This window comes from Gossypium arboreum, chromosome 13, assembly GCF_025698485.1.
Source record: "Gossypium arboreum isolate Shixiya-1 chromosome 13, ASM2569848v2, whole genome shotgun sequence".
Lineage (NCBI taxonomy): Eukaryota > Viridiplantae > Streptophyta > Magnoliopsida > Malvales > Malvaceae > Gossypium > Gossypium arboreum.
This window is the reverse complement of record NC_069082.1, coordinates 16,666,302-16,676,891: the sequence shown is the minus strand read 5'-3', so window position 1 is coordinate 16,676,891 and position 10,590 is coordinate 16,666,302.

The following is a 10,590-nucleotide window of genomic DNA, read 5'->3' as shown; positions in this document are numbered from 1 at the left end:
CTGTGGTAGTCTTTGGAATTTTAATTTTATGCACAGGTGATGCAATTGGCGTTTGGGCTTTTAAGAGTAAAGGGGTAAAAGATGACACAAAAAGGAGTGTGGTGTAGTCGCATGGGACATGGGTTTATATTGATGGAGGAAGTGTTCTGGCAGCCTCGCTGCAATCTGGTGGACTCGCCACATATATCTGTTCTGGTGACTTCGTCATTATATCTGGCAGCCACGCTGCAATCTGGTGGCTTCGCCACATATATATATATATATATATATATATATCTATTCTGGTGGCCTAGCTACAATATCTGTATCTACTGACTTCGTCACAATATCTAGCAGCCTCGCTGCAATTTCTGTGGTGTGTAACGGTTGGGTGGGTCGAGTAGTCTCCCCACATGGTGTAAGGCTGGTACGGGGGTGTTATGGATGGCTCTGGGTTGGGATTTCTACATTCATGATATATTTATTTTGTATCTGCTATGGGCCTATGGGTTTCATTCTAATTTCTATACTGGGCCAAGGCCCAGATAAGTCTGACTCTGAGGTTTGATCTGTTTTGCGCTATGGTTGGGTTATGTTACACACTGAGTTTACCGAACTCACCCTTTATTTTCATCTCTGCAGGATATCCCCAACCATAGTGGGCTTGGAGCTACGAAGGATTCGGAGTGGCCACATCATCTGCAAAGTTGGTATTTCTAAGTTAGTTTATTTTTATTATTTTTATATTCTGATTTAATTTTGGGTTTTAAGTTGTAATAAGGCCGCCATTTAAATTTCTTTTTTCCGCTATGGTTTTATTTTCTGATTATATTTATACTATGAATAAACTGCTAGTGTTAGGCTGCACGGGTTTTCAAAATTAATGAACGTTTTCAAGACTCAACAAGCACAACAAATGGATAGCCTAAAGATTGGTAAACCGGCTTTTCATTCAACCGCTATTTTTATAAAGACCACCCCAATCACTTAAACCAATTAATGCATACTAAGTCGTAAGTCCATGTGACACGTCAGATCTGGCCATAATGTCTGGGCCGGGTTGGGGTGTTACATTTAGTGGTATCAGAGTCAAGTTGCAACAACTCGGCAGTGGAACGGGTCTAAAAACGAGAGTTTGTAAAGAAAAACTGAATAAAGGTTTTCAAAAATTGTTTTTTTTGGAACTTGATTATAAATTGTTTTCGAGAATGTTTCCAGTATTTTCTCTTTACAAATAGATGATTTTAAAGATTAAAATCGATTTTCTAAAATTAGGTTTTTAGAAGGTGGCACACCAATCTCCTACCCAAGTCCGTAAGTTTTCCGAGCCTTTCGATTTTTTCTCAAATATCTCATTATATGCTTGTACAAAACCTTATCATGGTACTTTAGTTAGGTAACACTAGAACTATAGAAACTCGATAAGTAGATCGAGATCAGTAGCTAGGCTACCGCAAAAGGAAACAAACTCAAACTTTGAATTACTGTTATTCATAAGACATCTGTAATAAACACTAAAATATTAAACTGATTCATAAAATTCTTAACCAGATAATACAAAATGAGTACACGAGCAGCTCGTGGAAGAGGCTGTGGACGTGGCCGAGGTAATGCTCAGGCTGAATCTTCGTCTTCAGGACATGTATCGGCAACAGATGCACCGATACCACCGGCAACGGAGGTAGAGTCTCATGATCGAGGTGCCGGGGACGATGCTCTGTCCCAGGCAATGCTCTGAGTTTTGGAAAGGGTTGCTGGGGCAAGTACGGGAAACGGAATTCAGGGGTCTATTTTTGAGCGGCTCCGGGCCAATGGAGCAGAGATATTTAGGGGCGTATCTGGTGTAGCTCCAAATGTGGCTGAGTATTGGTTAGAAGCCACAGAGTGGATTATGGATAATCTAGACTACTCTGTGGAGCAGAAACTGAAGGGAGCCATATCGTTACTCAGGGATAAGGCTTATCAGTGGTGGCTCACGATGAGAGATGGAACTCCTGCTGACAGTGTGACTTGGGAACTGTTTAAGACAGCCTTCAAAGGAAAGTATGTTGGGGCTAGTTACGTGGACGCTCGCGGGAAAGAATTTCTAAACTTGGTCCAAGGGAGTAAGTCAGTGGCTGAGTATGAGTCTGAGTTTCTGAGACTGAGCTGGTATGCTTTTGGGATTGTCGCTACAGAGTGTGAGTGTAGCATACGCTTCAAGGATAGTCTGAGAGATGAACTTAGGGTGCTGATTGCTTCGCAGAGGGAGCGTAACTTTGCTGCTTTAGTGGAGAAAGCTAAGATAGTTGAGGAAATGAAGCATACAGAAAAATAGAATCGTGAGAAAGATCGAAACCGTTTTAGGAGAGATTCAGGACTTTCAGGTGGTATGAACAGGAATGTTAAGAGAGTAAGGGTAATGGAACCAGTTCGAGCAGTACCTATGAATGCTGTTAGACCGCAGGGTTGTAGGAATTGTAGGAAGATGCATATGGGCGAGTGTCGTAAAATTTCTGGTGCTTGTTTCCGATGCGGATCTATGGAGCATAGGGTTAAGGATTGTCCCAAGGAACCAGATCAGGTTCAAGTTTTAGAGCAGTGGGTCACTCAACCAGTGAGGGGTGGACACAGTTTTCGAGAAGACATGGGCAAGGCAGAGGTGGTAATGGAAATGGTCGAGGAAGAGGAGTGCCTGGCAAGGGTGCTGGACTTGCTGAGGCTCATCAGTCAGCGTTGGTGTATGTAGCTCTTCGCTGAGAGGAGAGTGATGCACCTGACTTCATAACTGGTACGTTTTTGATTTCCAGTATGCCATACACTGCGTTGATAGATGTTGGATCTACCCATTCATATGTTGCATGTGCTATATCTGGGTCGCTGGGTGTGCGCTCTGAGGAGACCGTGAGTGGGGTATCTATACTAAGTCCTTTGGGTCACTCGGTTAGGGTAGATAAACTGTATAGAGATGTGGCTATAGAAAATCAAGGAAAAGTTTTCTCTGGAGATCTGATAGAGCTACCTTTCGGAGAATTCAATCTCATTTTGGGAATGGATTAGCTTGTTAAGCATAGGGCTACTCTGGATTGTGCTGCTAAGCGAATAATGTTAAGGACCACAAAGGATGAGGAGGTTTTGGTGATAGCCGAGTGTAGGGATTATCTGTCTAATGTGGTGTCAGCATTGAGAGTCGAGAAGTGGTTTTGAAAGGGATGTGAGGCTTATTTGGCATTTGTAAGGCAATCAAAAATTAAGGATCTGACAGTGGATAAAGTTAGAACCATCAAGGATTTTCAAGATGTTTTTCTAGAGGAGCTTCTAGGTTTTCCCCTGAACCGAGAGGTTGAGTTTGGAATCGACTTGTTGCCTAGAATGACACTGGTGTCCATTACACCTTATAGGATGGCACCGAAGGAGTTGGTGGAGCTGAAAGCCCAAATTCAAGAGTTATTGGATAGAGGCTTCATTAGACCAAGTGTGTCTCCGTGGGGAGCACCAGTGTTGTTCGTAAAGAAGAAAGATGGGTCAATACAGATGTGCATCGATTATCAACAGTTGAACAAACTGACGATTAAGAACAAGTACCCACTGCCGAGAATCGATGATTTATTCGACCAAATTAGAGGAGTTCAGTATTTTCCAAGATTGACCTTCGATCTGGGTATCATCAGTTGAGGGTTAAGGAGGTGGATATTCACAAGACGACATTCAGAACTCGGTATGGTCACTATGAGTTCTTGGTTATGCCATTTAGATTGATGAACGCACCTGCGGCATTTTTGGATCTGATGAATCGAGTGTTCTAGCCATACTTGGATCAATTCATGGTCGTCTTTATCGATGATATTCTGGTTTATTCTGAAATTAAGGAGAAGCATGATGAGCATCTTTGTATTGTGATGCAAGTGCTAAGGGAGAAGGAGCTTTATGCGAAATTCAGTAAGTGTGATTTCTGCTTGAGAGAGGTAACTTTCTTGCGGCATGTTGTCTCTGCTGAAGGGATCAAGGTGGACCCTCGAAAGATTGAAGCGATTCTGGAATGGAAGCCACCGAGGTCAGTGTCAGAATTCGAAGTTTTCTGGGTTTAGCTGGGTACTATAGAAGGTTTGTGGAAGGATTTTCTTTGATGGCAGCGCCTTTGACAAAGCTTATAAGGAAGGGAGTACCGTTTGTTTGGACTGAGAAACAACAGGAATCTTTTGAGAAGTTGAAGAAAGTTCTGACCGAGGCACCTGTACTGATTCAGCTAGAGTCTGAAAAAGATTTTACCATATGCAGTGATGCATCACATGTAGGGTTGGGCTGTGTGCTGATGCAAGAGGGTAAAGTGGTTGCTTATGCATCGCGATAGCTTAAACCACATGAAGTTAACTATCCTACTCATGATCTAGAGTTGGCAGCGGTAATCTTTGCACTTAAGATTTGGAGACGTTACCTGTACGGAGAAAGGTGTATTATATACACAGATCATAAGACTCTTAAGTACTTGCTGATTCAGAAAGAGCTGAACCTTAGGCAGCGGAGATGGATAGAGTTGCTTAAGGATTATGACTGCACAATTGAGTATCACCCAGGCAAAGCTAATGTGGTGGCTGATACCCTAAGTCGTAGAACTGTATCTGATCTGAGAGCCATGTTTGCTCGTTTGAGTCTGTATGACAATGGTAGTCTGTTAGCAGAACTGCAAGTTAGGCCAACCTGGGTGGATGAGATTAAGGAAAAACAGTCGAGGGATGAGTCCCTAGTTTCTCAATTTTGATAGGTTAAGAATGGGGATACTTCTCAGTTCAGACTGAATAGTGAGGGAGTTCTGTGTTACCGAGGTAGAGTTTGTATTTTGAAGGACTCTGACTTGAGGCAAGCAATTCTGAAAGAAGCTCATGGAGGTCTGTGTGCTATGCATCCTGGAGGGAGTAAAATGTATCGCGACTTAAAGGAGTTGTATTGGTGGCCTGGATTGAAGCGAGAGGTAACGGAAGTTGTGGGAAAATTTCTGACTTGTCAGCAAGTGAAAGCTGAACATCAATTACCTTCCAGACTTTTACAGCCAGTGAAAGTACCACTTTGGAAGTGGGAGAGGGTAACCAAGGATTTTGTAAGTGGGTTACACTTGACACCGTCGAAGAAGGACTCAATTTGGGTAATTTTGGATAGGTTGACCAAATCTGCTCATTTCATACCTGTCCGTACTGATTATTCACTTCAAAAGTTAGCCGAATTGTATGTGGCGGAAATAGTGCGACTTCACGAAGTGCCAGTGTCGATTATTTCTGATCGAGATCCTAGATTCACATCTCGGTTTTGGTAAAAGTTGTATGAAGCGTTGGGTACGCGGTTGAACTTTAGTACAACCTTTCATCCTCAAACTGATTGTCAGTCGGAAAGGGTTATTCAGATTCTAGAAGACATGTTGAGGGGATGCATTATCTACTTTCGAGGCAGTTGGGAGGATTACTTACCGTCGGCAGAGTTTGCATACAACAACAGTTATTAGGCAAGTATTCGAATGGCTCCTTATGAGGCACTGTATGGGCGAAGGTGTCGTACACCTAGTTGTTGGACCAAGTTGGGTGAACGACAGGTTCTTGGACCTGAGTTGGTGGCAGATATTGAGGATAAGGTCAAGTTGATTAGAGACCGGTTGAAGGAAGCATCTGAAAGACAGAAGCCATATGCAGATTTGAAGCGCAAGGAAATTGAGTACTCTATGGCTGATATGGTCTTCTTAAAGGTTTCGCCTTGGAAGAAAATATTAAGGTTTGGGAGGAAAGGCAAGTTAAGTCCGCGGTTTATTGGGCCTTATCGAATTCTTAAGCGTGAGGGTCCAGTGGCTTATCAGTTGGAGCTACCTCTAGAGTTGAATAGGATTCATGATGTCTTGTACATCTCTATGTTAAGGCGGTATCGTTCTGACCCTACTCATGTTGTGCTAGTTGCAGAGATCGAGGTCCAAACAGACTTGACTTTTGAGGAAGAGCCTGTACAGATTTTGGATCGAGATGTTAAGATTTTAAGGAGGAAATCAGTTCTGCTAGTAAAGGTGCTGTGGCGTAATCATGGCAAAGAGGAAGCTACTTGGGAGCCAGAAGTGGCGATGCATTAACAATATCCTCATCTGTTTGATTCAGGTAAAATTTCGAGGACAAAATCTCTTTAACGAGGGTAGAGTTAAAATGCCCCAATTTTCGGGTTTTCTGTGTTTCTATGATTTTTAAAATTTGTGTGTGTTCTGGTTGGTTAAAATATATATTTTAGTAGGTTAGTGGACCTTTGGAAGGCTCAAACTTAAGTTAAATCCGTGGTAGTCTTCGGAATTTTAATTTTATGAATAGGTGATGCAATTGGCGTTTGGGCTTTTAAGAGTAGAGGGGTAACAGATGACACAAAAAGGAATGTGGTGTAGTGGCAAAGTGGCGCAACTTAGGGGACAAGGAAGTGACACCATAGAGGAAGCAAGGGGTCCAAGGTTCAAGTCTTGGCTCTTGCAATATATTTTGTTTTCTTTTCAAAAAATCTGGAAGCAAGTAGGTGCGCTTTAAAGTTTAATGTGTTCGATTTATGACACAAATGAGTTGATGGCCTAGTGGTGGTGGCGTGAGTTGGCATGTGAGAGGACTTTGGTTCGAATACCTTGGCACGCAAAGGTTGATTATTTTGCTATGTTGGGACGGCAAGAGTTTGTGTTGGTTTTAAACTCTGGTGATGGAGGAATCCCACATATGAAAGCTAACATAAGAGTAGATGGAGAGCTAGCTTTAAATAGAGCAAACCCTGAGGAGAGTAGGCATACCCTTCTTGGCTGATCCCTTTCGCTTTGTGACGTACTCGTTTGGGTTGGGCATCAGCTAAGAGTGTTTGGAGCGCGGATTAACTGTAGTCTCCTAACAGGATTATCGCGTGGGAGATATCGTCATCAATCGTCATCAACTAGGTGTGTAAACGACACCCTCCCTTAGACTAAATCGGTAAAAGCTGAAATACCAAAACGTTGGTAGTTTGTGAACTCGCAAGTGTGCGAGCGCTCGTGAGATAGTTGTTAATGAATATGGTGCATTTGGATGATTAGAGTGCAGAGGGTGCATTTTCGTGCACAACGGTATTGTTAGGCTTAATGGGTCGAAAACGGGCCAATGGGCCAACAGGCCCACTTTGGTAAAAAGACGAGGTAAGTACTTCTGATTACTTGGTAAACGTTAGAATGAGCATGAAACCTTAGCAATAGGTAATAATTACTGAAATACCCTTATGCATGCAAAATTATGATTTTACCCCTAGGTTATTTTTTCCAAAAGCATGATGTTCTGTTTCAGATATGTATGCCATGACATATTATTTCATTGCATGGGACATGGGTTTATATTGATGGAGGAAGCGTTACGCGACCTCGCTTGCAACTGTGGCCTCGCCACATATATCTGCTCCGTGACTTCATTATAATATCCGCACCTCATTGCATCCGGTGGCTTCGCCACATATATATATATCTGTTTTGGTGGCCTAGCCACAATATCTGTATCTGGTGACTTCGTCACAATATCTGGCAGCCTCGCTGCAATTTCTGTGGTGTGTAGCGGTTGGGTAGGTCGAGTAGTCTCCCCACATGGTGTAAGGCTAGTACGGGGCTGTTATGGATGGCTCTGGGTTGGGATTTCTGCATTCATGATATATTTGTTTTGTATCTACTATGTAACACCCCCACGCCCGAAACCGTCACCGGAGTCGAGCTTGAGGGGTTACCGAACATAATTTATCAAATTAAGAACTTCAAATCATTTGTTTCTACATTCACAGCTTTCTAGCTACCCGCGTCACAGTTAAAAAAAATCATATCTCAAGTTACGAAATTCAAAATCAAGATCTGTAAATTTTCCCTAAATCTAGACTCATATATATATTTACTAAATTTTTTCTAGAATTTTTGGTTGGGCCAATTAGTACAGTTTATTAGTTAAAATCTCCCCTATTTCAGGGTTCGACTGCTCTAACCTCTGTGTATTACGAATCATATGTCTCTCTATAAAGAATTTCAATGACTACTAGGTTTGTTTCTCTTAAAACTAGACTCAACATGGAATCTGTACATATAAATAATGACTTCTAATTATTTTCTTACAATTTATTATGAATTTTTAAAGTCAGAACAGAGGATCCAAAAATCACTCTGGCCCTGTTTCACAAGGTTTCAAATATCTCATAAAGTATAATTTATATGCCTGTTTTTTTTAATCCATATGAAAATAGACTCATTAAGCTTCAATTTCATAACTTTCTCATCATTTAATTCCATTTATACTATTTTTAGTGATTTTTCAATTTCATGTCATTGCTGTAACAATATTCTATTTTAAGGCAAATTTCATCTTTTCATGAGTTGTTATGAACTAGATAACCTATTAAACTTCCATGATATCAAACATGATCTAAATTTAACCATCACCATGACTTATCAATATCAAACATTTTCTCAACCAATCATGGCCATATCATAAAATTATTTACACAAAATAAGTATATTGCTATACATACCATACTTAAGTTTTACAAGCCATTTACCCGATGAAAGTCCTTTGGATAGTGTGATCGAACCTTCGACCGTCCGATTCCCGAGCTGGCTTTTTCAAAACTACAGTAAATAAAGAGGAGGAGTAAGCATAAATGCTTAGTAAGTTCATATGTAAATAACAAGTAACATAACAATACAAATATACCAAACAACTTTAGCATGGTATCACTAAAACATATATCACATTTCTAAACATCATTCATCATCTTACCACCTTATCGTTGTTGAATCTATTTTCAACCCGAGGGTTAAGAACATAACTGTCCAAAGTGTCCATTTCACAACACTTACCAAAATGTCGCTTGCATCTTAAGTGTTCTTCCATTTCACTAGAAATTTCACCCGTTGAACACCTCGGAATACAGCTCGGATACACGGATAATTTGCACATAAGTGCCTCATATGTAATCAAGAAATCATGTAACCCGCCCCTAAGTGAACTCGCACTCAACTCAACGAGCTTGGGCGTTCGCATCCATAAGTGAACTCGGACTCAACTCAACGAGTTCGGACATTCGCATCCATAGGTGAACTCGGACTCAACTCAACGAGTTCGGATGCTCAACCATCCTAGTGACATGTCACTTGTATCCTAATCTATTCCTAAGGTTCAAACGGGCTTTTTCCCTCGATCTCACATTTGTCGTCTTCCATGGAATATCGCAACCGATACTCGGTAGCAATTCATATTTATCAAGTAGTAAACATAATTTGCATATTACTCAATATTAACCACAAAGCATAATATTTCACGATTAAAAATCAGCATATCATATAATTAACATTAATAACTTAAAAATAACATTTATGCTACATTATTTACACATGAACTTACTTTGGTACCAAAATATAAAGATTTTGCAATTTAGTCCACAATCTTTTCTTTTCCTCGATCGCGACTTGAATCTCCTTTCTCTTGATCTATAATGCCAAATTAATCTTATTCAATACATACATTCATCAAAACAGCATTTAATACAAACTTTGGAAAAATTACACTTTTGCCCCTAAACTTTTGCATAATTTCACTTTTGCCCCTAGGCTCGAGAATTAAACTTTATTCCTTATTCTTATGTTTTATAACATGCTGGTCATTTTTCCCTTCAATGGCAACATCAAATTCTTACTCTAACATATTCTTGTGACTATTAGGTATTTTTGCCGATTAAGCCCTTTTACTTGTTTTCACTCAAAACCGAGTAGCACAAGTTGTCTAACATAATTTAAAACCCCATATTCTATCATAAAACATCAAAATACACAAATTTCACCTATGGGTATTTTTCCAAATATAAACCTTAGGTTGAATTATTGCTAACATAAGCTTAATCGAGCTACCGAGATTCTAAAAACGTAAAGAACATTAAAAACGGGGCTTGAAATCACTTACTATGGAGCTTGGAAGCTTGAAACAAACCCTAACTATGGAGAACCCTTGAAATTTCGGCCTAATGAAGAAGATGGACAAAAATTGGCTTTTAATTTTGTTTTAATTCATTTTAATAACTAAATGACCAAAATGCCCTTACTACTAAACTTTCCAAAAATTCCATCCATGTCCAATTTTTGTCCATAGACTTAGAAATTGGTCAAATTGCTATTTAAGACCTCCTAATTAATATTTCAATGCAATTTCATACTAAAAACTTCTAGAATGCAAATTTTGCAACTTATTCAATTTAGTCCTTACTTTCAATTTAAACACTTTAGGCATAGAATTTCATCACGAAATTTTCACACAATCATGCAATCATATCATATTCATCAAAATAATTATAAAATAATTATTTCTATCTCAGATTTGTGGTCACTAAACCACTATTCCGATTAAGCCCTAATTCAGGATATTACATGCTATGGGCCTATGGGTTTCATTCTGATTTCTGTACTGGGCCAAGGCCCAGATAAGTCTGACTCTGAGGTTTGATCTATTTTGGGCTATGGTTGGGTTATGTTACACACTGAGTTTACCGAACTCACCATTTATTTTCATCTCTGCAGGAAATCCCTAACCATAGTGGGCTTGGAGCTGTGGGGGATTCGGAGTGGCCACATCATCTGCAAAGTTG